Here is a 23688-nt window from a genome sequence, read left to right as displayed (position 1 = left end):
ATTTCTTCGTACTCTAGGGGTTATGAAAGGTCGAGAAAATGTAAAAGTAGAGAGTCGGCCGATGGACTTCATTGCAATACTTCCTAATATTTTGCCTTTTTTTTCTTAATATACAATAAGAAACTTAAAACATGGTTAAACTGGTTTATGCAAGGAAATATGCGTTTTGCCATTATGGGACAAAATCGATATTTCCCTATACAAATTTATCATTTTAAACATGTTTTAAGTTTGTTGTTGTGAAAAGATGACTACACATATTTTAAGAAAACAAAGCAAAATATAAACCCCGCCCACCCACCCTATCTCAATTGTGATGATTTTTTTATTCACCGTGAATCGAGCGGGCGGAGCTCAGCTGCAAAATACTTATTTCTTTACAAGAAATTAAAAACATGTTTTTGAGCATCGTGTTGTTCAAATAATACAATGTATACTAAGAAAAAAAGGCAAAATACAAACCCCGTCCACCAACCCCATCTCAATTGTGATGATTTTTCTATTTTTAGAAACTTAAAACATGTTTAAAATGGTAAATTTTTGTAAGGAAATATGAATTTTGCAATTAGGCTCCGCCCCTAGGTCTGCCAACGAATCAAAACTTCATTACTATTTAGATCAGGGCAGTTATGGGTGGGGCTTAATCTTTGACTTTAATTTTTTCTCAGTATATATATTTATTGATGTTCAACTTTTGCCATATTTAAAGGGGTTGTAGAAGAAATGTGGAGGATTTAAGTTGATTACTACAAAAATTTACCATTTTATACATGTTTTTAGTTTTTTGTTGTCGAAATAAGTCTACACATATTAAGAAAACAAGGTAAAATGTAGCCCCGCCCACCCGCCCTATCGCAGTTATGATGATTTTTTTTATTAGTCGTGAGCCAAGAAGGCGGAGTTTAACTGCAAAATCCTTATTTCTCCACGAGAAATTAAAAACAAAATATTATGTGTCTAGACACAAAAATAAAATTCAATTTGTATAATAGTTATTATAAAATAAGGAAAATGATTTAAATCTAATCTGAATAAGCTTAGACCCCTGCTATATAATCAGATAACAAATACTAGACGTGCTTACGGGTCTTTATTTTGGCAAAATGTTCTATGACGTTATCAAAATGTAGCCCCGCCCACCCACCCTATCTCAATTGTGATGATTTTTATTATTCATCGTGGACCAAGGGGGTGGGGGTTAACTGCAAAATCCTTATTTCTCTATGAGAAATTAAAAAAATGTTTTTAAGTATCGTGTTGTTCAAAGAATGATATGTATATTAAGAAAAAAATAAAGGCAAAGATTAGGCCCCACCCATAACTGCCATAATTGTGACGAATTTTTGATTCGTTGTCAGATCGAGGGGCGGGGCTTAATTGCAAGATCCATATTTTTGTCAACAAGAATTACCATTGTAAACATGTTTTAAGTTTCTTGTTCTGAAAAGATGGCTACGTATATTAAGAAAAAAGGCAAAATATAAGCCCCGCGCACCCACCCCATCTCAATTGTGATGATTTTTTTAAAATCGTCGAGAGCCAAAGGAGCGAAATTTAAATGCAAAATTCTTATTATTTCTCTCTCTACAAGAAATTAAGGACATTTTTTTAGTATCGTGTTATTCAAAGGAGACTATGTATATTAAGAAAAACATAAAGCCAAAGATTTATTGATGAAGCGAAAAGTTAAAAAATCTCCAAACTGAAATATCGAAAAATTGATAAATCAATAAATCGAAAAATCTAAGAAAAATTGAAGAATTGAAAAACTGAGAACCCAAAACTAAAACAGCGAAAAACTGAAAAATCGACATATCGTCAACTTGAAAATTCGAAACACCAAAATTTTACTTTTTCGAATAAATGTTTAGACATTCAGATTTTTTGCGAAAAATAAAAAAATCGAAAGTGTATTTTGCATTTTAACTTTGAAATTGCAAAAGCGAATGCTCTGAAATCTTGCAAACGTTTTGAAATTATAGAAAATGAGCCATCTTCCAATTTTACCGAATAAATGTTCTTTAAACATTGTAAAATCGCATGCTCGTGTATGTGTGATTTATGAATCCGTCTCGAGTGTGGGCATCCAGATTTTTGGGGAAAAAATCAAACTAATATAACAATATTTTATAATTTCACCTTGTTGCAAAAACCGAATGTTGTGAAATTTTGGAATTATTTTAAGGTTATTGGAAGCATGGTAAATTGTTAAACAAAATTTGTCCGTCTTCCTACAATTTTTCCGAACAAATGTTCTTCAAATTTATTAATTTGGTTTTTAGGGAGAAACCGATTGTGGTCATTTAATTAATCAGTGCTCTTCTCTGCATTGAAAAGACAAAATTAATCAAATATTATGTTCTTTTAACCGCTGATGGTTGTAATTTCAACGTGCTAATAAGTCGAATTCTTTCGAGATTTAAACATAAACAATCGAAGTTAAATTCAAATACAAGCAATAACATTATTAGTCACTAGTATTTGTAGACTTAAACAATTTTCCTTATTTTATAACTAAGCATTATACAAATTGAATTTTATTTTTGTGTATAGAAACATTGCAAGATTGCAGACATAAGTATTTTGGTTGGATTAGCTTACATTATTCTTCAAATAAATTTAAAGTATTAGAGAAATCTGTTCTGTGGTCGTGCGACATTATTTGTTGGACAGAATTCCGAAGACAGACGGACAGACAGACCGACGGAAACACTTGTCAAGTAAAATATGGCAGATATTTAAATTATTCTATTCTGGGACCATACACATTTGTGTACACAGACACAAAATTTGGCGTACACTCTAGAAAACGAATGTAAAATTTATTACAAAATAAACTATTTGTTGCGAAATTGTAGTTTAAAACACACTAGACTTTTAAATTTGATAAAAATAGGCAACAGCATGTCAAAGAATCAGAACCCTACACGGATATGAAGGAAGAGTGAAAAGGGGATTAACAGATGCATTTTTCTTTAGTTTAAACCAGTTTCCACTTGCACATTAACCCACGTTTTACTGAAGGCAGGTGTAAGTTTCTGTTAATAAAATTAAAGTTTAACGACTTTAAATTAAAGAATACATTGCTTAGAATTTTGCAATCGAAGAAAATAGAAAAAACGGAATTATTTCATTGTCAAGAATGCATTGTTGCCTTCGACAGGCGAGACATACTTGCATCTAATTAAAAAAAAAATGGTTATAATAATTTCTTCAATAAAAAGTGTCTTAGTCATAGTGTTGAACTCACTTGTCAACATTTTATTTTCAAGGTTTTGTGCCTAAATATTGATCATTAAATAAGTAAAAAAGTCGTAGTTTTTCAATAATCACAAAAACAGAAAATGTGGTCATTATAATTAATTAAAAATAAAATTCTGAGACAGATATATTTCGAAGTTCTCGTCTGAATAAAAACACTAATTGTCTGAACGTAATTCAACCGTTTACCTCCCAAAATTAAATCAACAATTAGTAAAACGAGCTCATTTAATTAAACATTATTCACGTAATTGTCTCTGCGTTACTAATAATAATACGTATTCAATAGTGAAAAAATATTGTGGTTAACCTTGAACTAGCTCTAGATTAACATGAGACCAGTAGGCATACACTTTCATTTTCCCGATTTTGATAACAATAACCTTATTCAAATGAACGCATTTTCAAGGACACACCAAATTTTACATGTGTAACCTCGATTTGTTATGTTTAATTAACAATAAAGCGCTAATTTATTTCGGTACAAGAGTAACAAAAGATAATTAAATCCGGACGAACCGTAATGAACGGTTTTGACAAAAGTCACAAAGCGATCATTTTAGCAAAAAACTGCATTTGTAATGAGTCTCAGGTTTTTTGAATTATTTGTTGAAACAAAACTTGTTTATTTTATTGCACAAACCTTGTGTTTTTTGAAAATAAATAAATAGTAATGAGGATAGGATTTATATCCGTTTTGATTCGAAACAACGTTAATTTGATGCAAACGCATAAAAAGGAAGTGACAGATGTGTTCAAGAGTCAAGTTCATGGTGATTTAATTCGATTAGAAGGTGATATTGAAATTCGCAATAATGTATTCAAAGAATTACGTAGGTGCTGCATTTAATATATAGGTGCAGTCAATTAAATAGCCGAAAAAATTTTTGAAAAATTGAAAAATTTTTAAAGATACATACCTGGTTTTGCAAGATTGGAAATAAAATACCTTCGATACTAACCACCAACACACACTTAACTATTAACCGCCACTTCTGAAGACTGAAGCAGGAATGGTCTGCCTTCTAGTCGAAGACCATTGGGAAATGATGCGTGTTGTGCTGGTGAATGTTTGTATATATTATTTTTATTTTATTTAGAATGTAGGAATATCCCACCGTGTTCATTATGGTCCACTGGTCCACAGAACTACGAATTGGTAGACGGACGTTACAAAAACAACGTGATTACTAATTATTCAAATTTAATGTAACTTATTGTTTTCGTGTTGGAGAGGAATGTTGAAGAGGATTGTTTAACAATGTGCGACGTAATCATAAATTTATTTGATTAACAACAGTAATTATAGGTATGAATGATGAATAATTAGAAGTTGATTTTTTATTGATATCTGTGATTTAAACGCATTTTATTGCATTTTTTTTATGAAATAGCGTGATAAAAAATGGCTAAGTTGTTAAAATTACATAACTTCGTATTTTTATTAAGGACTGCAAAGACTTAAATTTGAGCAATAAATCAAAATTGTAAACCTCGTGTATAATTAATTATATTGTTTGAATATTTTAAAACGATTATTTCAAAGTTTAATTTATTAAATATTAAACTGTCAATTCGCTGTGAATATTTAGTCACTAATAATACTAATAACATAATAAAAAGAAAATTGTTTATTATGAAAAAATTCTACAGACATAGTGTACATCAACAGTTCGTTAAACCTACCATAATTACTTTAATAACAGCCAAAGGTTAAATTTACATGAATGAAATAATAAGTCATAATAACAATAATTTGTTGGAAAAATAATACTAACGTTTTTAAAATGTGTGGCTGTTCTCTGTAATAAAGAGAAATTTTTGTTATTGAGTTTCTTCCACAATAAGCTAAATTGTCCACAGGGAATGATCTCAAGGTATACATTTAATAATAAGAAATTTTCAATATACGGAAGTGGATTGAGTATCTTGCAACAGAAATTTTATATTTCACCATCGCGTAAGTATAGCATAAGAATTCGAAAAGTAAATATCGTTTGTAGCAGTCACCTTAAAACTCCGGTCTAAAAGATAAAACTCAATTAATCACTTAAATACTTAGAAGCAGGGATATTTGTAATGTTTTTATTTTAGTATTACAAACGATAGCACGTAAAAATTTTTTTTTTGTGTGAGATTCTTTAGAAAAGTGTTTATTATAAGTTTGCAGAAATATATGTCTAGAGTAAATATTTGTAGTGGTTGTAGAAAAAGTACAATATACATACGTTATTTGTTTCAAACTCTATGCCGTGGTAGAATTATGATAAAAAAATATTGGTTGTTGAAAATCTGACTAAAAATTACGTAATAGAAAACTTTCTTAGTAAATTGTTATTATGCCTAATTAAGTAAGTAATACAGATGAATGTTAAGTAAGAGTGTTTCATTAAATGGAATTATTAAACCAGACTTGTGTCTAAGTAAACCTCTAAAGTAAACATTGGTGGAGTTTATTTGATTATCATTGAGTTTAAACATTTTTTTTTCTTACTAGTACTTGCTAAGATAAGACTGATTTTGGCAAATGCCATACCCTCTGAGAAAATAGGGGTGGGTGGGCGGGTCTAGTATTTGCTCAGATAAGACTCATTTTGGCAAACGTCATGCTCTTTGAGGAAAGAAAGAGTGGGTGGACGGGGAAAGGAGTTGCCAAGATAAGACTAATTTTTTCAGATGACATACTCTCCAAGAAAAGAGAGGGTGGATGGGCGGGGCTAGTACCTGATAAGATAAGACTGATATTGGCAAATGACCTATTCTCCGAGAAAATGAAGAGTAGAGGGTATATCATTTGGCAAAATCAGTCTTATCTTAGCAAGTACTAGCCCCGCCCACCCACCCTCTCTTTTCTTGGAGAGTATGTCATTTGCCAAAATCAGCCTTATCTTAGCAGATACTAGCACCGCCCACCCACCCTCTCTTTTCTTGGAAAGTATGTCATCTGCAAAAATTAGTCTTATCTTAAAATTAGGCGTTGAATAAATAAAGTAAAGGACACTCAGTATTTATTCAACGCCTAATTTTTATAAATAATTATTTTATTACTTTTCCCTTTCTTATTGGTTTTCAAAAGTGCAGTATACTTTTTTGCTAATTAATTTTTTTCTAAGACAAATTTTGTTACTTTTTACTTCCCGTAAATGAAGGAAGTATTGTAATCGAGTCCGTCGGCCGACTCTCTACTTTTACGTTTTCTCGATCTTTCATGACCGTCTGTCTGTCCGTCTGTCGGCCGTCCCGGATTTTAGACAGATAGTCTTCCAATGTACTGGAGTCCATTTTTGTTAAATTTTGCATTTATATTAGGAATATTACGTAGGCGGTAAAACGCTTATCACAATCGTAGTGATGACGTCACTTCAGAATCGTATATAGTAAATGGGTTTTAAATTGTATAAAATAACATAGTAGTAGTTTATGACTCCGTCTTGGGTTTTTATCCGAAACTTCCAGATTTTTGGAAAAAAAATCAAAAATATAAAACAACATTTTGCAATTTACTTTTGAATATGCAAAACCGAATACTTTGAAATCTTGCAAATATTTTAAAGTTATGATAAGCATAATAAATTTTTATTCAAAATATATTTACTTATCCCCTCCAAAAAATTGATGACGTCATCTCAATTTTGCCCAATAAATCCTATCTAAAATGTGCAAAATATGATCAATCCGTACTAGTAATTTATCAATGCATTCATATTTTTTAGATTTGCTACTACAGGGTGACTCAAAAAAATTAATGAACCAATCAATTTATTTTATTGAATAAATAAAAAAATTGCAAAAATAAATACTTTGGAATCCTGCAGCTGTTTTAAAGTTATTGTAAGCATGAAACCAAAATATATCTCTTTATTCTCCCCCCCCCCCCCCCAAGAATCTGATGACGTCATCTCAAAATTTTGCTGAATAAATTCCACTCAAAATGTGCAAATATGATGAGTTTTTACTTGTGATTTATCATTGCATTAATATTTTTTAGATTTGCCCTCTATTTTCTTTCTCAAAGGGTATGTAATTTGCCAAAATTACTTTAATCTTAGCAAGGACTAGCCCCGCCCACCCGCCCTCTATTTTCTTAGAGGGTATGGCATTTGCCAAAATCAGTTTTATTTTAGCAAGTACTAGTACCACCCACCCACCCGCTATTTTCTCAGAGGATTAGTCATTTGCCAAAATCAGTCTTATCTTAGCAAATACTAGCATTTTGACAAATGATATACAATTTTGGAAAATAGAAGGCGGGTGAATGGGGCTAGTACTTGCTAAGATAAGACTTATTTTGGTAAATGACATATCCTCTGAGAAAATAGGGGGTGGGTGGGCGGGGCTAGTACATGCTAAGTTAAGACTTATTTTGGCAAGTGACATATCCTCTGAGAAAATAGGGGGTGGGTGGGAGGGGATAGTACTTGCTAAGATAAGACTGATTTTGCCTCAATTGATTTTGTAAAACAAATTAATAACTTATTAACTTTAACTGTAATTTCACCTGTTCGGCCTCCTAGTCCATTCCTATTTTATTTTCAAATGAATGTGATACTTATCCTATTCAAATTTCCATTTTAATTCTAGCAAAATTTTAAAATGTCCCTTCTTGCAGTTCAGATTTGATTCCTTTTGAGTTCTTTGTATTTTCACGTTGGATATTTTTTATTTACTTTGAACTTTTGTCTGTGTAATATTTTCTTGTGTTTGTTTTTGGACAAAAATCCAATCTATCTTTTGTTTGATCTTGAATATAACTTTTCCTATGATATCAAATTCTGTTTTCTAGAATGCAAGAATTTACGAGTTCATATATATTTTTACGCTGCTTAGTATATTTAGATTCTCTTTTTGTATTATAAAAATTTCTAAAATAAGTATAATTAACAGTAAGACAAGACCAGTCAAGGTCTGACGAAAGAGGAGCGCTAGGTATTTAAGTAGGTATGTAACACTTGTTGACATGAAACAAATCGGGATTTCCCCGACTTCCTTTTCGCCACATACTATTAGTGGGACAGTAACTCGTCAAGTATGTTTTCCTGCAACGCCACATCCGGCAAAATTTGAAAAAAAAAAACGTCAAGGCACCCTAAGCTTGGTGTTTTCTAATTTTCTAGAACACTTTTGACAAACTTACAAACTTATAAACTTCATGGTAAACATAGTTGGCACAAATAATGTGTATGTTTACTGTTGACATTTTACACAACTTTTTCTATTTCTGACATTTGTTAGTATATTTGGCAATCGTACTTTCCATTGAAAATAAATGAAATTTATGCAAATTTTGAATTATAACAGAAGTGATAATTAATTTTATTTTTGCGGATGTTTTATTTTCAAGCAGTAGTTGTTCTTGCATTTTTTTAATTATTCTTATAAAGATCTTTTTTTATAAAATGAAATATAACAGCTTTTCAAATATCCTGAATTAAAATATAATTACAAATTAGCAGTGTTTTAAAAGGAATATATTTTGACCTTAGTCTTAGGCTAGTTTCGATAAATTGTAATTATTTTAACAAAATTTTGAAGGTCAGAAAATGATATTAGATATCATTCAACAATAATAATATCTAAAATATGCATCAAATAAAAAATACGTACAATTCATATTTATATAGTTTGGAAAATATTAGATTATAATAAATAGTTTCTAAGATAAATTGTAAAATTTTGTTGCACAATTTTGAACATTTTTTTCAATCTCCAAATCTACATTTTAGATTTTAGATGTATCTAGCAAAATTTTAAGACGACGCCAACAAGTTTTTAGAAGAGAAACCAGATACGTTTTGATTTTTTATTTTTTCCAAAACAAATCTTTAAACTCTCTTTAAAAAATTAAAATTTAGAAAAATATCCATGTCTAAAGTACAAACTAAGGGCGATTAATAGAAAGTAGGAGTCTAAAAGAATGTTATTTTATAAAATTGAAATAGGGTTTTTACATTATACAATTTTGAGATTACACTGGCACTTTTTTTAAACTAAGCATTGGATGTTCGAAAAATGCAATTAAAATCGTAAAACTTATTAGTTTATTAGAACTTCACTCCATAATGCACATTATCAATTACGAAGTTAATTTTATAAAATTTTAGCCGCACATTTGTTATGTGGTCTTGCCGCTTAACCTCAAACAAATTTAAAATTCTTTTTTCTGGAAATTGCTGTGTTTATGTAAAACCGACCATTTATTTGTCTGAGGCGCCTATAAAGCAGTTATATAACTTGCACATGCATAACATTTACCTATATTACAATATTTTTTAAAAATCTTTGTTTACAGAAAGAATTATTGCGAAAGAAATAAAAATTAAAACAATGTACCCATTTGTTACCGATCTTAACTGTGAAATGTGTGATTTCATGATTCGACAAGTATCTTTATTGCATTTGTTACACAAACCACAAGTCACATTGTACTAAAGGTACTATAGAATTTTTTATACGATTATAATTCAAACAGTAGTTTTAGCCACTGGATCGCATTCTTTTGTGACGCTCATCGGCTCAACGGGGATTTTTGTTTAATTATTTCCACAGAACTGCTAAATAGCAGATTAATGAACAAAATCCGAGGAAATGGTAAATCCCGAGAATTTTCGACCACGCGTTTTTATCGTTTATAGTATCTCCACGGCGCCGACCATCTACATGTACCCAAGTCATTGATCAAGCTATAAACGTGTTCGAGAACCTTAAACTTGATTTTCCGCACACCGAAGCAGGTTTTCGAGTAACATGCGGGAATTCCGCACATATGACGTATGAAACATCACACTTTGGCGTAGGTCGGTCGCTACTTTCTATTTTCTTTAAAAAAGCGTTGGGATTTCTGCCAACGTTAATGTTCGAATACCGGGCGCCGGAGTTTGGTGAAAACTGTTAAATAGTGACAGGAGCATTGATGTCGAAACGAGACTGGATTTGCAATTTAAATTTGAACGAAAATCTTTATTGCGGCTTTGATGTGTAAAATATCGCATAAATACAATAAATTATTCATAAAAAGCCAGTTTGTATTTTAAGAAATCCTTCGGGATTTTTTTCAAGATAAATTAATCGGAGATGATTTCAAAATTTATGGAAGTGTGTCTTGGGGTAATTTATTTGAGGCATACAATGCATAATTGGATTGATAAATTAACGAAAAATTATTAATTAGAGGGGCCTTGAATTGTATTGGTAATGGCTTCATTAAAATATGTGTATTTGAATAAATAAATGAGATTATGTAAGATGATTACGGTTCTCAATAAATAGAGAAATATTCCACTAACTTGTTAATATTCTGGGTTTATTAAAATTAGTGACGACCGCTAATTTGTAACACGAAAAACCGTTTTAATTGCAGGATTTTTTTTTCTTCTAATTATGTAAGTATTATTTGAAAAAATAAATGCTAGAGCAGATATTGAGAGACTTAAATGCTAGATTAAGAAATATGTTAAACAACCGAGGATAGTCGGACGCGGTGAATATTGCAGAAGAAGTTAAAGTAGAACCTAAAAGAAACAAAATAATTTTTGAGGTAGTCACGAATGTAGGGAGTGCCAATAAATCAAAAAACAAGCCAGTGTGAAATTAGTAGTAAAATTTGAGAATTTTAGACGAAGTAAAATAAATTTAAGTAGATATATGTGCAAAATGATAACGATGAGAATACTTGCGTCGAAAAAAAAATGTCTAAAGTTATTGAAACAGAACTTCCCAGGCTTTTCAAGTACTATATGTTAAATAAGTCTAATGTGTTAAACCAGACATGGAGCACTAAACCCCAGGTAAAGCACCTAAGCAGCACGTCATGAGACATGCTTCAAATGAGATGTTCTCGATAAAATTTTTCGATGACGGCATCAAATTCTTAGGATGAGTTTGGAAAGGTACAGTTTAACACTAATAAATAACAACAAAATGAGTTCCGAGAATGCCTGGAAATTTAGGTAAACAGTTTTAGATTTAGTCAGCAAGTCACAAGGAGCATATTATATTCTAAAATTGAAATAACATTATTATTGTACAATTTTGAGATGACGTCATTAAAATGTTGGTGGCGATTAAAATATAAATTTTCGTTAGCAAAATTTCTGCGGTAATCTGTACAGTAATTTCAAAAATTATTTATTGAAACGGAAACGGAAGACATTTTCATGTCGTTAATTGGTACTGCTTCTGGCGATCGTGAACATCTGTTCATCATCGTTAGTAGATAGGTAAAATTATTGAACGGAGGTAAGGGTTCAACAATGTCGATATGTAGATGCGAAAATCTGTTAACTACTTCTGGGTGTTCCCCTATTTCACTGCTAGTATGTCTTGTAACTTTACCGCGTTGGCAAGGAATGCAGGTTTTGGCCCACGCACGCAAGTCTTTTCTAAAAATGGCCAAATAAAACGCTATTGTATTAGTTTAACGCCAAAAGCGTGTCTTCGCATTTCCAATGGCCAGTAGGGCCTCACTTTGTCTGTTGATGCATCGACAGTAAGCTCGGTACCGTCAGGAAGTGTGATTGTGGTGAATAGCAGTGAAGTGCTATTGTTTTCTTTTAGGAATCTAAGCTCAGGATTGATACTTGAAGTCTGGCTAGGTTTTCCATAGACATTGCGGAGATGTTAAAGATTGACGAAACGGTTCTAGAGAAAAAATCACCAGTAATATTATGTTTACATAGAACTCCTAGAAGGTATCTGGTGTCTGTTGTAAATTGACCTATGAAGTCGAGATGACGTAGTTGTCTTGGCGTAGCTTTGTCGCTCTTTTGTTGAAACGCAAAAGTTAACAGTTTGTGACCAGTATGCAAAGTAAAATTTCGTGCCTCTAGACAATAACGAAAATGTTTGATAGCGGAGTATGCGGCTAAAAGCTCCCTATCGTAGGTGCTATATTTTTGTTAAGTGAGAGACAGAGCCTTAGAGAAAGACAGGAGAGGCTCTCGAGTTTCCCCGTTAAGTTGATGAAAGGCACCATCAATAGCGAGGTCTGATGCATCAACCATTAAGGCAAAAAGGAAGTCACTAGCTGGGTGGGCCAAAAGCGTCGTGTTTACTAATTGTCTTATTAGCTCCTCAAATGCTGATACGGCTTCGTTACTTCAAATTACTTGTCGTTTGTACTTATTACTAGTGTCTTTGCAACGTGTTGAGTTCTAGCCGTCTGCGGCATGGAACGTCGATAAAAATTTAATAGACCAAGAAATCGACGAAGTTCTGGGATAATAGATGGTCTTGGAGCTTCATTTATAGCTTTGATTCTGTCTGCTAGAGGAGCGATGCCTGTAGCTGATGCTTCATATCCAAGAAAATAAACTTCTGAAGCACCATATACGCATTTTGACAGGTTGCGATTTATACCATCTTCTGAAAGTCGCCTAAAACTTGTCGCAGGTTTCAGTTTCATTCTCAGATGCAATCAGGATGTCGTCTATGTCAGCGGTTCCCAAACTTTTTTGTCTGTGGAACCCCTGGAGACAAGTTTAAATTTTACGGAACCCCAAGATTCGTTCCCTTAAACTTAAGTTTATAATAGACTTTTAACAAATAGATATGATATATATAAAAATGCAAAATTCTTGTAAACATTTTTGGGAACAAAAATTTAAAAAATTGGTCTAAAGAGTTTAGACAGTACTTCCCTCGCTGTCGGAAACTTGACGGCTGCATGCCTATTGTGTTCTTTTTTCTCATTACATTTTTGTAGTGGGAATTTAAAAAAAAATTGTGATGACGTCATCAACATTTTTGCAAGGACACGTATATCAGTTGGGATAGATGTAGTGTAATACTAAGAATAAAATTATTGTATTCCCAAATTTTCGGGAAAATGAATTGGGTCGTTTTGAATATTGATTTCTTATAATCAATAAAATAACGAAACAATTTACTCACGTATACGGCGCCGGTGTGTAATATCTAGAGAGCGGATTTCTGTCGGGCTAGGCAAGGCCAAACTCGGTACGGCTCGTACGGGATGCGAATTCATTGCGGTTGCGGACTGCACTTCGTTTATTTGAGATTAGAATAACGTTGTTTCGTTGCACTCTGCTGTTAATTCCCGTTCTCATTTACTTAGCCGTTTGATTAATAAATCGTTAATTATATTTATGGAATTAGTACTGATTAAATTCAGTGATTATCTATCACCCGCTACTGAGTCCCGGCGATCCAGCACGTCCCCACCTATAATCGTGAGGTAGCCCGACAAAAATCCGCTGTCTAGTAATATGAAAGGCAAATGAAAATCGTTTATGTATAAACATTCTTAATTTAAGATGACAAACGTAACAGCATACGTGAGAGTCAAACAGAAAAACTGTAAACAAAACGACCATCGGTTTTATTGCTTCGACTTCCGCTTATTATATAAAACATTGCGTTTTATTTTAATTCTTGACGGTGAAATTCACAATTGGTTGATTATAAACATGTCTATTTCACATTCGCGGAACCAAGTGAGCGCATAAAACAAATGCAGGTCTGTAATGTTAAAGTCAATGTAAATAAGCGTGCTACCCTTATGTTTCAACCGAGTTTTTCCTTTAACAAATTTTGTGTCTACCAAATTGGGTTGGTTGGGGTGTAATACTAATAATAAGTGTTGCCTTTAATTTAATCAATAAAATAAATTGACTTCATTAATTTTTTTGAACCATCTCTTAAGAAAATCTAAAAAATATGAATGGAATGATAAATCACAAGTACAAACTCATCATATTTTTTGCATTTTAGATAGGATTTATTCAGCAAAATTTAAGGGTGACATCATCAATTTTTTTAGGAGGGATGAACAAATACATTTTGAACAAAAGTTTACCATGCTTATAATAACTTTAAAATATTCCCAAGATTTCAAAGCATTCGGTTTTGTAATTCCTGATTAAATCGATAAAATAAATTCACGCCTTCATTAATTTTTTTGAGTCACCCTGCATATGTAAATCCAAAAATATGAATGGAATGATAAATCACAAGTACAGACTCATCATATTTTGTACATTTTAGATACGATTTATTCGGCAAACTTTTGAGCTGACGTCATCAGTTTTTTGTAGAAGATAACCAAATATATTTTGACTAAAAATTTATTATGCTCTTTATAACCTTAAAACATCTGCAGGATTTCAAAGCATTCGGTTTTGTAGTTCCTGATTAAATCAATAAAATAAATTTACGCATTCATTAATTTTGTTGAGTCACCCTGTATATGCAAATCGAAAAAATTTGAATGGAATGATAAATCACAAGAGGAAACTCACCATATTTTGTACATTTTAGATAGGATTTATTCAGCAAAATTTTGTGGTGACGTCATAAATTTTTTAGGGGGGACGACCAAATACATTTTGATGAAAAATTTACCATGCTTATGATAATTTTAAAATATCTTCAAGATTTCGAAGCATTGGGTTTTGTAGTTCCTGAGTAAATCAGTAAAATAAATTTACGCTTTCATTTATTTTCTTGAATCACCCTGTATATGCAAATCCAAAAAATATGAATGGAATGATAGATCACAAGTACAGACTGATCATATTTTGTACATTTTAGATATGATTTATTCGGCAAATTTTCGAGCTGACGTCATCAAGTTTTTGGAGGGGATAAGCAAATATATTTTGACTAAACATTTATTATGCTCTTTATGACCTTAAAACATCTGCAAGATTTCAGAGCATTCGGTTTTGTAGTTCCTGATTAAATCAATAAAATATATTTACGCATTCATTAATTTTTTTGAGTCACCCTGTATATGCAAATCCAAAAAATATGAATGGAGTGATAAATTACAAGTACGGACTCATCATATTTTAACAGTTTAGATAGGATTTATTCGGCAAACTTTCGAGCTGACGTCATCAATTTTTTGGAGGTGATAAGCAAATATATTTTGACTAAACATTTATTATGCTCTTTATAACCTTAAAACATCTGCAAGGTGTCAGAGCATTCCGTTTTGTAGTTCCTGATTAAATCAATAAAATATATTTACGCATTCATTAATTTTTTTGAGTCACTCTGTATATGCAAATCCAAAAAATATGAATGGAGTGATAAATGACAAGTACAGGCTCATCATATTTTGTACATTTTAGATATGATTTATTCGGCAAACTTTTGAGCTGACGTCATCAAGTTTTTGGAGGGGATAAGCAAATAATTTTTGACTAAAGATTTATGATGCTCTTTATAGCCTTAAAACATCTGCAACATTTCAAAGCATTCTGGTTAGCAGATTAAAAATTAAATTTCAAAATGTTGTTTTATAATTTTGATTTTTTTTCCAAAAATCTGGACGTTTCGGGTGAAAAGTCGATTCAGAGTTGTAAACCACATGTGTAGGACTATGTTATTTTATACAATTGAAAACCCATTTACTATGTACAATTTTGAAGTGACGTCATCGCATTAGTGGTGGGGATGATTAGACAAATTTTGGTTAGCGTTTTACCATCTACATGATATTCTTAATATAAGTACAAAATTTCACAACAATCGGTAGAGTTCTTTCGGAGATTATCTGTCTAATAAAAATCCGGGACGGCAGACGGACAGACGGACAGACGGACAGACGGACAGACGGACAGACGGACGGACAGACGGACAGACGGACAGACAGACGGAAATGGGAGACCTATTTCTTCGTCTTCTAGGGGTCATGAAAGATCGAGAAAACGTAAAAGTAGAGAGTCGGCCGACGGACTCGATTACAATACTTCCTTTGCTTACGCTCGGGAAGTAAAAATTAATACACAAATATTTTATTTATTAATAATCGGAGGGATGAAACTGTTTACAAGTTTTGGGAATAAGCTTTTTAAAGTTAACCTTTAGATCCGATAACTGGACCCTCAAATCTGATGAAGCATTTCGTTTGTTGCGATATTTGTTTTTTGTATATGTATATGCTGAGAATCCTGCTTCACAGCGATATGTAGAAACAAAGGGTAGCAAAACTCTAACAGCTTTTTCGGCCACTCCTGGAAATTCTAATTTAAGTCCAGTCCAAAAGTCACTCAGGGGCATTGATTGAAATTTTATTTTCAAATCAGAAGAGCACTGAATTTCAGGCAGACTTTCACAGTCCTCCATTGACAACATGGACGGTTTGTTCGCAGTCATCTGATAAGAAAATGGATTTTGCACCCATTGGACATCATCAGCTTCAGTAGTGTCAGGAAAATATTCTGATAAGGAAGTCGAAAGTCCCGTAAAATGGTCACAAATATTTATTTCTATGTCTCTGTTGAGACTTATTTCGTTTTCTGTTAAAAAATAATTTAACACCGGAAAACAACTGGCATTTTGGTTATTAATACATGTACTCCAAAACAAACATTTTTTTTTTCAATGCTGATATTTTGTCTCTCATAATAAATACTACTGTTGACTTCCCTTGCAAAGACAAATTCACCTCATTCAATTATATGTCAGCAAGATAGGCCACTTGCATCAACCACTTCTCTTCACATAGAAATTCCGCGTATCTCACAGACGGGGATGAATAATCATTAACAAAAAAATTCCTAAGTTCATTGCGTAACTCAAAAAATCTCGTTAGAACCTTTCCTCTTGAAAGCCACCGGATTTCTGTGTGCAGAACAAGTGATTGATGCTGACTGTTCATATCTTCACAATTTATTTTAAAAAGTCGCGATTGAAGTGGTCAAGATTTTATAAAGTAACAATCTTGACAGCATTGTCCAGTACGTTTTTTAATTCATTAGGAATTTTTTTCCCGACAAGAGCATGTCTATGTAAGACACAATGGCTGCTCGAACAATTAGGTGCCACATTTTTTATTCGTGACGCTACTCCTTTTACTTTGTCTACCATTGCGGCAGCTCCATCGGTACAAACATCGATACACTTGTGCCAGTTAAGATTATGTTTAGGAACGTAACTATCAAGTATTTTAAAAATCTCTTCACCAGTGGTTTTTGTTTCTAAGGAGGTACATAAAAATAAATCTTCTTCAATAGAAGATTCGAAATCATATCGAACAAAAACTAACAGTATCGACAGTTGTGCAACATCTGTACTTTCGTCCAGTTGCAAAGAAAATGCACTACATTTTTGCAGTCCTTGCAGTAATTCTACTTCAGTATGTTCAGAAATTTTGTGAATTCTATTAAACACAGTGTTGTTTGAACATTGAACCTTGGCAACTTTCTGTGCAGCTTTTTCTCCTAGAATACAAGTAACTACATCGGCCATGTACGGTTTGATTAAATCTTCTGCAATGGTATGGGGTTTCCCAGTACGGGCAATTCTGTAACTAAGTAAGAAAGATGCTTTTGTTGCATTTTCGTGGTCTGTTTTTACATATTTCTTTAAAAGTGTTTTCCCAGCATGATGATTTTTTTTCTGCCTTTTGAAGAACAACAAGTCTTTGTCTTTTAAATGCGGATGGTTGGTATCCAAATGACGTTTTAGTTTTGCTGGTACCAAAGAGTTGTTTCCCAGAACTTTGCTGCAAACAATGCATTGTCCATCCGGATGTTCTGCATTACCAACCGGAATAAAACCGAAAGATAGATAACTGTCGTCGTACTTTCTTTTTTTCGAAAAGTTCGAATGTAACTCCTTCGTATCACAATCCATTGTTGATGCTCCCTAAAATGCGTAAAACACAAACCGGTAAAAAATGACATTGCTGAGCTATACTCCCGTCTCCTACTATTCGTTTGGTAGAAACTAGTTACGGAAGAACTCGGCAAACTTTGACAAATATCTTCCTTTTGTATTGATTCTGACTGATTTTGCCCAATGGCACATTGCGACGAAATTCCGGTATGACGGACGGACCTCGCCGATAACGTGTGGTGGCGGCGTACTTGGGTGCCAAGCCTTGGGCCGACTAGTCCAGCTGATATAAGAAACACGTCTGGCCGACTAAGCTTATGAGGCGACCTTCACGCCGCCGGGGGTGGCGCCTTCGGTCAGGAGCGGCGATCGCTCGGGCGCCAGCTCCCTCTCCGGGGGAGGGAGCGCCGGGGTTGCTCTAAAGCCGGAGACACAGATATCAGGTGGTGAGCGCCCGCGAAAATGAGAGAATAAAATAAAACGGCAAGGAATATTTTACCCAATAAATAAGGTTTATTCCCTGCCACCAGCAACAACTTAAATAATTACAGATCTGTTTTACAAACAAAAATATTAAGTATTGGCCCCCTCCAACCCGTCCTTTATTTTCTTCCAAGGTATGGCATTTGACAATATCACTTTTATCTTAGCAAGTCCTAGTTACGCCCGCCCACCCTTTATTTTCTTGAAGAACGGACGGGCGTGGCCATTATTAATTGGCAATATCAGCCTTATTTTAGCAGGTACTAGTCACGTCTGCCGCGTGTCAATAAAAATTTATTGTTGGTGATTTTACCTGTTATAAAAAGACGGCAAGAAGTATGTTCGCTTGGAATGTGTTGTGCCGTTTCAATCAATGAGCTTAGTTGTTTTCCGGCATCGACTGTTGTTTTTTGAAAGCGCAAGATTGGATACATTTCTTGGTTTTTGCAGTAAATTTTGAATGGTACCAACACAAGTTTTTTTTCACGTGTGTTCTGGATCGTGCCCCCAATCATTGGAACGATTTGGTGTGAGAAGAAGTAGTGAATGCCTCTACCAACGCTGTAAGTCGAGCAACGTGGTGTACAAGCTGAGAAATTTGGGTCGCCGGTCTGTTCACCTCAAAATTTTCAAAAGTGTGTGCCTTCGGGGAACTGAATTCACAAATTGTATCTGCCATCAGAGCCAAATTATCCGAACTGTCGATACTGGAAGCCAGAATGGATCTGATACTGACGGGTAATCGTTGTATAAATATGGTTCTCAAACTCCAACGGTCAGACGGTTTTTTAAATCGGTGTACGGTGTCTGAGATATAGGTTTGGAGAGGAAATCAGAGACGAGTTCGGCCGCGTCGCATCGCAATCGAGAGAGGCTAACACATGATTACATTTTGTCAGCTCTTTACTAATATTTGCCGTTGAAAATTGGGCTTCAATCCTCCTGAACCAGATTTTCATATTTTTGCTCAAGATAGACGATAAGTTCACGCTCACGTGGTCGATGGTTGTATTGCTATTCGTACCCATTGTATCAGTACTATCAATGTCTTGCGGTGGGTCGTCTTTCATCACGTCGGGGTCACCAGTATCGCGAAGGCCGTATTCAAGGGTTTCAGGACAAATTTAATAACTTTTTTGTTTTCTTCCATGCATTTCTCATGTATCAATTCTTTTCTTTTTTGATATTTTTTTGGTCACGTGACGCTGTGTTGTTTCCTTTATAACGTTTTCTGTATCAGCCCATTTCCTCTCTGTTTTTTTTGTGCTGAACCTGAGCTTGATCTAAGAGATTTGCCACTGTTACGCTTTTTAATCCCTTATATGTTCTTTATATATTCTGTATTTATTTGCTGCTTCTTGCTTTTGTAAGTGTCCAATATTGTATATTTTCTTTTTTAGTCTATCTACCCAATAAGATTTTACATTTTTTACCGTTCTTTTATGGCGCTCTGCAATTAGTATATTAACTATGCGGTTTGTTTCTTTGTTCCTGGAATAATTTATGTCCCTTTTGTTTGAAATGGGTACTTCTGATCATCACATTCTTGTCTGTTCATAAATATCGGAAAGAAATAAGTGAGGGAACAAACCGATATAGGTTAAAACATAAATACAGCAACAAAAACAAGGAAAAACGAACACTTCGATATAACAGAAGAAATATATTTAAGACTGTTTATTAACAACAAATACGAGGTCGAAATCGCCCTAACACTGAGAAGAAGTAACAAATACGTAAGTGCATTCCATGTGTTAATACAATCCAAATACCTATTATGTACAGTAAAGAAATAATGTACAAAACAATAATTAGACCGACATTATTTTATGAAAGTGAAGCATGGATGTCCACAAAAACAGAACAAAGTCAAATAGAACTATGAAAGAGGAAAATTTTAAGGAAAATCTATGGAGCGAAAATGACGATGAATAGGAAAAAAATAAACAAGGAGCTAAATGAGTTATTTGATGAACCGAACATACACGAAACTACATAACAAAAGGTTACAATTGAATGGGTATCTTGAGACAATGAAAGATACAAGAACACGCAAAAAGGGGTAAAGTCACAAGGGAAAAAAAGAAGAGAAAGATCCAGAAGATGGAGAGAGGCAGTAATGTAGGATATTAGACACAGCCAAATAATTAAATGAAGACGGAAAGCCAAAGGCGGGAAGATAAGGAAGAATCTCATCTGATACAGAGTTTATATAAAGAAATATTAGGTGTTTCATGGTTCCTACATTAGGAACTTCTAGCGAGATATAGTGAGTTGTGATGGAACATCAAAAGCACTTGCCTTGATTTATAAAATACTTAAGTAAAATTCTTACAGTGGAATGACTTTTAATTGAGATCAGTGAATAAAATAAATAAAACCGCAGTGTATATTTTTTTATTGACCTGGTATACAATGACTTTGTATTAACATCTTTTCTACACAGTTGTAGGGAAAATATAATACATATAATAATAATATGAAAAGTATATTGTCAAAGCTTTTCAATATTCCTGATCACAAAACTCAAGAAAATGTAACTAAATATGTAGGTAGATAGGTAAATAAATTAAGACAGAATTAAGTAGATACTCAAATGAAGTCATCGCAGCGGTGAAATTCTTGTTGATTAAGCTAACATCACTTTCATATTTTATTTGCTCTGTAGCATCGTAATGCTAGTTTTGCAGATGATTTAGTAATTCTGTATCATTCTGAAAGAAGTTGTCTCTTCACTTAGAAAGTGTACTTTTAAGTTAATCTTACAATAGGTACTCTAAAACCTGTTACAGCTCTATAGCAAGTAGTGCCGTAGGTTAGTCAAATGGATTTTATGATTGACAAGATAAACAAGAGAGACTTATAAAATAAGTATTACTAAATAGAGGTATAATCAACACAGTGAAAATTTTCATAGATATTCAGTATATCCGTTGTTGTTAATATTTGTTTTCCACCTGAGTTAAATCTTATAACATAATTAAGGTTGCTGGTGTCTTTAACATAATGTACATTTTTGATTCGAGGTCGGTATTACACTCTAATTTTAACGAGGTTACAATTCCTAACAAATTCTTGTTTTTCGAATGTATAATGTATTATTTTCTTAGGAGACCGTATCTTAATAGCATCACAAATTGCATGATTTAATTGCTTCACGTCCTGGTGCTAAATCATGTGTTTCCATTTTTCTACACGGTGGAAGTAACAATACTGTGTACTGATATTTTAGAAAAAAAAAAGTTTTACGTCACTTGGTGGAAAACCATATAAACCTGACGCTATACTCTTTTATGTAAAATACAGTACACACAGCGCTAAGATGGAAGTTCTTTACTTAGAACTAAATGTAAACCTGTTCAAGCATTTTTGTAGTACATGGCAATACTGGTCTGTAGATAAGCAATGATGGGTTAACGAGTATAAACATATATTACTAATTCTTATTGAGTTTATTTATAATATAATAAATAATATTGGGTACTAGGACTCTAATAATTTTGTAAGAGACTAAAAAGGAACAGAGCTAAATTGCAAAACGTTTTACTAAGTATTCCTCTTTAAAACAATCGTTGCAGAACCGAACGCTAAAGAAAATTGCAAAAAACATGTATTTATGTACTCATTTGTTATTTTTCCAGCTGTTATTCATTTGGGTTTTTTATACACAGTGTCTATGAATAATTCAGACATCAAGGGTGTTTCTGGATTTTTTTTTGGTTAATTATTTTTTCCACCTTGTTTACCTAATTTACGCTAATTAAATATCTGACTAATTATACAAGCGAACGTCCGGGATTGACTAGCATGTGAATTCCAAAAAGCTCAGAACGTGGATTATAGAGTGGCACATTTTTTTTTATTTTAAAGCTGTCCTTGACACCAGAATTATTTATAGACCCGTTGTAGTAAATAGTAATACTTCATTTGTAAGCATTTGCTAGTTTTAAATTACAGACACGTTTTTAAATTTCGCAACAAGTTTTTCAGCGAATTTTTTGTACGTATATGTCTAATACTTCAAAAGACGCCAAAAATTTTGTAGGAATTCATTATTTTAATAAAGTTTCTTAGTGATGTAAATTGTATTTATAATATAGTTAGATACAATGGTATTTTAAAGTCATGTCGGCAGTATTTCTGATGTATTAAAGACTAATGTGCTTATTATACACAATTTTATTCTAATGGTCTAATGACTCAGTCGACATATTTTATTTAGATACATTAACATAATTATCAAAAAACGATATCAACATTTAACCCAAATAGTAAAAGGGAAGAAATATATTCATTTTAATACAGTCGGTTACTGAAATCTGTTAAATTCTTTACACAGAATTTTTATCTCTTTAGAACCAAAACAAAAACTCCATGCATGGTGGTGTCACCTTTCAACAAAGATTTATTCCAACTTTTTTTTACGTCATTAACTTTCTGCTAGTGATAAATATATTAATTTTGATATATACACCATAACAACGAAAGTGGATTTACATTTCCTAAAAGTTTGTAGGAAGTTTGTGTATAGATATATAACGATTCGTTTGAAAACTTTTGAAGGGTAAAAGTTCGTGGAATAGCCATTAGCCACAAAGAAATCGAAACCTATCGGGATGAGGGAGATGAACCGAAACTTTGGCAGGCACTTTAATTGCGATTTGCGGTGTTTTTAATAATAATCGTTATCACTTATCATTTTACAGGTGTCACAGAAATAACGTCATCAGCACCAACATCGGATGATTAATAAAAGTTCAGTTAAATGTAGCATTACCCTTTTTCAACCTTAAAATAATACAGCAGCAATATTTATAAAGTGTATTTGTTACAGACTTTACTTTTTTAAATTTTTTATTCGAAATATTAAATCAATGGATTTTTAAAATTCCATGTAGATCTGAAATACAGGCTATTTTCCTGAAAATTTAATATTTTTGAAGAGCAGACAAATTTTTGGGGGTCGAAAATAGGGTCTTTTTAACTTTTTAATTTCTCACAGTTGGTGACTTTGTATTTTGTGGTTGGTTTGCTTAAGCGGTGTACTCCTAATATCCACTAGATGTAGCTACAGAGAAGGTAACTCTATGTTCATAGCATTCGATAGATCAGCTTGGACTGTTGCCGTGTCAGAAGTTATTTTTTTGTGTTTTGCTGGTTATACTGGACACCTTGATCTATTTTTTCCGCTACCACTTTCCTAGTTTTTGGTAAAATTTTTTTATTCGATGTACTTGTTTCACTACGCCATTGTTACAATTAGATATGCGTTAATGAAAATGGGTTTAATTTTCCAGATTTGACTTTGTAAGAATTGCATAGTGTTTATAATATAAGAAAATTTTTCTCTTATCAAATACT

At 32.9% G+C, this 23688-nt stretch overlaps 1 protein-coding gene across 2 annotated transcripts in view; it reads right to left on the bottom strand.

The window, feature by feature from the left end:
* The window catches only part of LOC135125789 (UNC93-like protein), a 144429-nt gene that overhangs the window by 51551 nt on the left and 69190 nt on the right, over positions 1–23688 (bottom strand). Inside the window, exon 1 of one of the 2 annotated variants that reach the window (XM_064051472.1) lies at positions 4182–4311. The exons of the other annotated variant lie outside the window; for it this stretch is intronic. The gene's annotated coding sequence lies outside the window, so the exon portion shown is untranslated. Of the gene's footprint in view, positions 1–4181; positions 4312–23688 lie in introns of those variants that run through there. 2 annotated transcript variants of the gene reach the window in all.

The sequence above is a fragment of the Zophobas morio genome, unplaced genomic scaffold (genome assembly GCF_036711695.1).
Source record: "Zophobas morio isolate AGI-343-1 ecotype UQ-CSIRO unplaced genomic scaffold, CSIRO_AGI_Zmor_V1 ptg000009l, whole genome shotgun sequence".
Classification (NCBI taxonomy): Eukaryota; Metazoa; Arthropoda; class Insecta; order Coleoptera; family Tenebrionidae; genus Zophobas; species Zophobas morio.
This window is presented reverse-complemented; position numbering and strand designations above follow the sequence as displayed.